This window comes from Tasmannia lanceolata, unplaced genomic scaffold, assembly GCF_043159265.1.
Source record: "Tasmannia lanceolata isolate RefF3 unplaced genomic scaffold, GAP_Taslan_0.1 ptg000002l, whole genome shotgun sequence".
NCBI lineage: Eukaryota > Viridiplantae > Streptophyta > Magnoliopsida > Canellales > Winteraceae > Tasmannia > Tasmannia lanceolata.
This window is the reverse complement of record NW_027518679.1, coordinates 29,098,322-29,104,337: the sequence shown is the minus strand read 5'-3', so window position 1 is coordinate 29,104,337 and position 6,016 is coordinate 29,098,322.

The following is a 6,016-nucleotide window of genomic DNA, read 5'->3' as shown; positions in this document are numbered from 1 at the left end:
TGTCCTAAATGACATGATATCTCCACCTCCTCTATAGCATTTACACCCCTTTCTCAAATATCAACTTGGGTTCTAACAAAATGACCAAAAATGTCCTTATTTTAGGGGAATACTTACGGGTTACATTACCAATATAGAATATAGAGAGTGAAGAGAGAGAGAAGGCAGAAAGAGAGAAAAAGAGAGAGAGAAAAGGAGAAAGAAATGAAATTTTTTCCCACATTCCAAAGATTTTTCAACCAAAAATCTCTCGTTTTGTAGAATTGGGTTTGAAAGTTATAAAGCACATTCCAAAGATTTTTCAACCAAAAATCTCTCGTTTTGTAGAATTGGGTTTGAAAGTTATAAAGAGGGGACATGAATGCCACCTCAGGAAACATACAATAATTATGTTAGAAACATACTAAGGAGTCTCCAAGGGTTTAATCCAATGTCGGCAACCAAATGAGGAATTGGATTTGATTTTCCTTCAAAATCCCGATGGCTAACAAGAGTTTGTCCAAGTAAACACTGCCTTTAAAAAGTGGGTTGTTGTTGGATCAAATATCAAGGGCGGTACTGCCTGCACATAGGGGCTATAACTTGGGTCGGGCTCAAACTGAACCAGAAGGGCTCAACCCGAATCATACGGGTTCAACTCGATTTTGGCTCAGGTTGGGAAAAGGCAACCCGATTTAATTTTGGGTTAGGTTAGGGTAGAGGCCTTGGGCAACCTGACCCAGGTTAGATGGATTTGGGTTAGGGTTGAGAGATTTAGAGTGGGGTTGGGTTAGGGTTGACCATCCTCAACCCAAGGATCGGGTTGGGTAGGGTTTTACATGGTGCCAAGCGTGAAGTCCTGTGCAGGTAGGGGTTAGGGTTGAGAGAATGTTATCTCAGGTATTCTTTTAAGAGTTTTATATGGTGTTGAGCGTGAAGTCCCGTGTAGGGGTTAGGTTGAGAGAATGTTATCGCGGGTTGGATTAGGGTTGAGGCCAACCCTAGTCCAACCTGACCGGAGTTGTACCCCTACCTGGACTTACACTCGGCACCATATAAAACTGTTAAAAGAATAAGTAGAATTTGAGATTTGATGTGCTGTGTGGCCGTAACGTCCATCATTTTTCAAGGCCCGGTTCATAAGATGATTCAAACCGTTCATTTGTCGGGCCACATCATAACTAGGTTGTAGCCCAAAAATATAATCCTAACTCTCCAATCTATAGAGGGACTGGAAACGTCTATTCTTACCATTTGAAAATCTAAGCATCCCTTTCTATTCCTTTGATTATAAGATACATCTCACTCCGTTTGTTTAAATGCCTTGACACCCTACTCCATCCTTTCCAATCCCAAAATAAATTTTCAACCCATTCGAACTAGGGGGGTTGTCAACGGATCCACTTCGGGTTGGATCCACCTATGTCTTAGTCACGATCCATTCAGATCCCTTATCGGTCGGATCGGATTTGGAGTGTTTTTCGGATCCTACTTCTTGTGTCCCGGTCACGATCCATTTCAAATCGGACCGTCCATCGGAGTGTCTTAGTAGGTCATACTTACAAAACAACAAAAAATTCCAGCTTTGTACATCTGAAATGAACTCCAAAACTTCCTCAATTCAAAAAATAATTAGTCACTATATCTAATAACAGCCCATGATTTTGATGAAGAATAGGATTTTATTGTTGAAAAGAACTCCAATGTTCAAGGGTGCATGACAATAAAACTTTCCAGTAACTAATCCTTGTTGAGGGTGAGTGGCAAGTTTATAGGAAGAAAAACCGATTGAAGAAAGGAAGAGAAAAAGATGTCTGGAAAAGGGGGGAAGTTGAAAGTCCCAAGCTACGCAATATTTAGTTCATTTTTATAAAAATACCCCTCCTTTAAGATTCAATATAAGAAATATTTTGAGGGTATTTTTGTAAAAGGACTTCGGACCGTGACTATCCATCGGATTTTGTTGCCATGTCTAGATCACGATCCAAAAATTTTCGGATCTTACGAAGATGATCCAAAATATGTCCATGGATCCTTCTAATGTGCCTAGATCCTGTCTATCAAGGTTCGGATTCGGACTATCCATCGGACCGTCTGGTTCCATTGACACCCGTAATTCGAACCTCATCCAACCTTATTTTCTCCATCCAAATCCCCTTCCAAACCCTTTATTATTTATATCATCCAGTTACAACCCCATTCAGGGGTATATTCTCTCATATGGCTTCCTCATCCTCTTCTCTCACTTTTCTCCTTCCTCTTCCTATCCTTTTCCTTAATATCTTAATTGGGAACTAGTGGGACCAACCGTGCATCGCACGGTTTGAAAATTGGAAATATTTTTTAGAGGTACCCAAAGCAACCTGTTCGATGCACGGGCGACCAAAAGAGTAAATGATTATAAAAGTAGGCATTAAAACTGTTTTTTTTTTTTATAAAAAAAATAGAAATGCATTGGCAATTTTAATTTCGACCACAAAGAAAAGAAGTGAAGGAAGTTTCCACCCAAAGAGCATAAAAATGGGCAAGACACATCACCATGACATAATAGAGCCTATAAAATGATAATTCAAAGCAAGAAAATGGCGAAAGATGGAAGGAAAAATGGTTACTTCCCGTCACCATGGTCCAAATTAACACCCAAATATATGTGTGTATGTTACCGCAAAATAGTGTCGCATTTATTATTTATGTAACACCCATCCAAATAATAATAACATAAAGGGTCCCCAATATGACCATGGAAATTCACCCATATATATATATGTATGTGTGTGCGTGATAAATAAATAAATATTAATAAGATTGTGATAACCATATTGATAAAGGTAAAAGTCCGAAAATCAATCAAATTTATGCTAAAAGTACCAATCTTTTGAAGCTATTCACATAGTGGCATTCAAGAGCCAAATCGGAATCAACTGAAATTGCAGCAATTAGAAACACCATGGAATTGCAATGAGCGCTCTTTGTTCTCTGAACAAAACCCATACTCTCTAAGACCAATAATAAAATGAGAGACCCAAGATAGAACAATAGTAGCATAACATAAGATACAGCCAGGGGCGGAGCTACATGTAGCATAAGGGAGCAGCTGCTCCTGTTGAGTTGGGCCAAACTCCTTAACAGGCCCTACTCAATTGGGCCCAGCCACCTTTTAAATTTGAAGCCTGCCCCTAATGTATAACCTGCCCCCCTTATGTATAAATCTTGGCTCCACCACTGGATACAGCCAATACTAAAGTCTTAAAACAAAAGCTGTTCACATAGTGGCATTCATCGAATTAGAGAAGAGCCAAAGCTCATGGTCCAAAACTTACTTCTTGCCTTTTCTCTGTACATGTTCCTCAGCTTTGGACCCGTCTCTTCCATAGGCTCAAGTTCATGGTCTAAAACCCACATTCCCCATTTATCATTATCTCCATGAATTGGTGCCATTGTCATTGTGCCAATACCATCAAATCTTCCATCGCAGAAGGCATTTCGCGGATGGCCTTTTGCATGCGAGAGCAGCCACCTCATGAATGAAGACATAATCTGCTGAAAAGTGAGCCTGTGTGGCTTCTCTCACATGCAACAGCCCATCCGCGAAATGCCTTTGGCGATGGACGCTAGCAAATCCCTTTCAATATTTACCACCAATCTAGACCCTCTCAACTGAAACTCATATAAACCGTCAATGAATTCATAGTACATGCTAATTCAACTGAATTTACACTAAATGATAAATTCAGTGCCAAAATATGCAGCTATACTGCATCATGCTGAATGAATACCACCAAGTTCAAATATTTATGCTAAACAATGGAAAATGGTTAATTACTACATACTTTTAGCTTTATAATCATCATAGTTGTCATAGTAAAATGGATGGGGTATGACATTTCCCATGGGATGTGGAAATATTTTGGAACAATTTTCATAAGCTTGAGAAACTCTATATTCAATGAACAATTTCCTGTTATAAATTTGTGTGTGCAGCCTAATTTATGTCTGACAGGCTATGTAGTCCTTACTGATTTGATGTAGTTGGATTTCCCATGGTTAGTTGTTTGATATTTTTAACTATAATTCATTTTTCTTCTTTGTTTTTTCTCTGAGTTTTTTATGCAACCCAAATTGTAGGACATAAATTCAGGAGAAAGTGGGGAATGGCTAAACATGCCCAAGCGGGTCCACCAGCATATTCGACATCTCCAATAGTGATAGTTGATTATTTGATTGTCTCTGCATTCGTTGGATCGCTTTCCAGTCTCATGCATTCCAATTATGGCAGATTTCAAAGAAAAGCAACCATTAGACTTCCCATTCTCCTACATGCCAGTTAGGGCTGATTTGTTTCCATTATTCTACATGCCAATTAGATGGATTTATTTATATTTTGTTCCATGCCAGTAAGGACAGATTTATTTATATTTCCATGCATGGCAAAATAAGGAATATGTCCATTCCATGTACAGCTAAATAAGGTCATTTAGGATTCGGTTTACATTTTAGGTTGCCTTTAATATAAAGGTGTCAATTTTAGATGTTTCTTTTTTCTTATATGAGATTCTTTTTTTAGAATTCCTCCTAATCTATAGAAGGGGGTGGATGAGACATGTAATGGGACTTCTGATTTTGATTATGAAATTAATGAATTGAAGAGAAACATCCATTCTTGGAGTTTTCTTCTTTTTCTCTCTATTTTGCTATCGTAGGACAACGATTTCTAATTCTTGTGATTTATTTTCGCACTTCCGCTGTATCGGATTGCATTAGTTTTCCACTAGTATTTTTTCCTTGTGGGTCAAGTTCCTAGAATATTGTATGTTGTTGCTAGAGTTTGTCGTTGGTAGAGTCGGTTTTCCACTGGTTTGTTTTTTCGCTCTGGGTTATGATATTTAGAACTCTGAATGTGTCATAGACACAAAAATTTCAAAATGATAAACATCTCAAAGAAAGAGCAGTGAGCCATGTGATGAAGCGTGTGAAGGTAAAAATAATCTGGATATGGACCAAAAATAGATGTATATATAAACTCAAGTAATGGAAGAACAACTCCGCCGCCACCGACGCCCTCCATGGCAACCTATTTCTCTCCGTACCATACAGAAAGCGATAAGCATCCCCAGCCGGATTTTCTTTCGATGAGAGAGACCCTTCTAGTGTGAAAAAAAACACATAGGCCTATTCTCAATATATCCAATCTCTTTATCCCAATAGTTCACAGAATGTCAAAAAAATTTCATATGTTATATTCTCGAAGCACAACCCAATGAAACATTTAGAAATATCATTTTCTATACCTTGCCAGTAATGCCTGCATATTCTTTTCCTCCCATTCCTAATAAGTCCATACTTCACAACTTCAGCAATCCCTGAGGCTAATTCCCTGTCTGGCAATGTATTTAACTTGTCTGTGTCAATATTGTGATTGATAGAACGCACCAATCATGTTTTTACCTAGTGGGTGGTTTATTTCTGTTTTCCCCCCAACAGAAGAATCCACCTGAAGCAAACATATGCTATGTTACATGTGTAATGATTTCAAAGAAGAAAGAACATCAAAAGAAAAATCCAATGTACACAGAATGTGAGCCATCGCGGGCCAGCTGTTGCATGAGAGAGTAGCCACATTGGCTCACTTTTTGTCTTTATTCATTTCTTTATCCTAGGTGCCTGCTGGGTCCACACAATGCCTTGCGATGGTCCCTGGCAAATCCCATCTTAATTTACTATTATTAAGCTATATTGTATTAGTACTTCCTCTTTTCGAAGGGTCAGATTACTTCTATTGCATGTGCCTAAAGAATTCTTGACCATATGAGTCCTGTATAATCTAATTCTGGGTAGAGCTTTAGAATTGTAAGAAAGGAAATCTCACGACCTCTGAGTTCCTCAATAAGCTTAAGAGGCTTTTTTATTAGTTTACTGCCATATAACAACCCTTGGATGAACCATTCAAAAAAAAAAAAAAATCCTTCCATGAAAAAGACAAGGTTTCGTCTACTCCCACTGTCCTTGGTGTTGTGTATGTTATGCTTAATACTTCTGG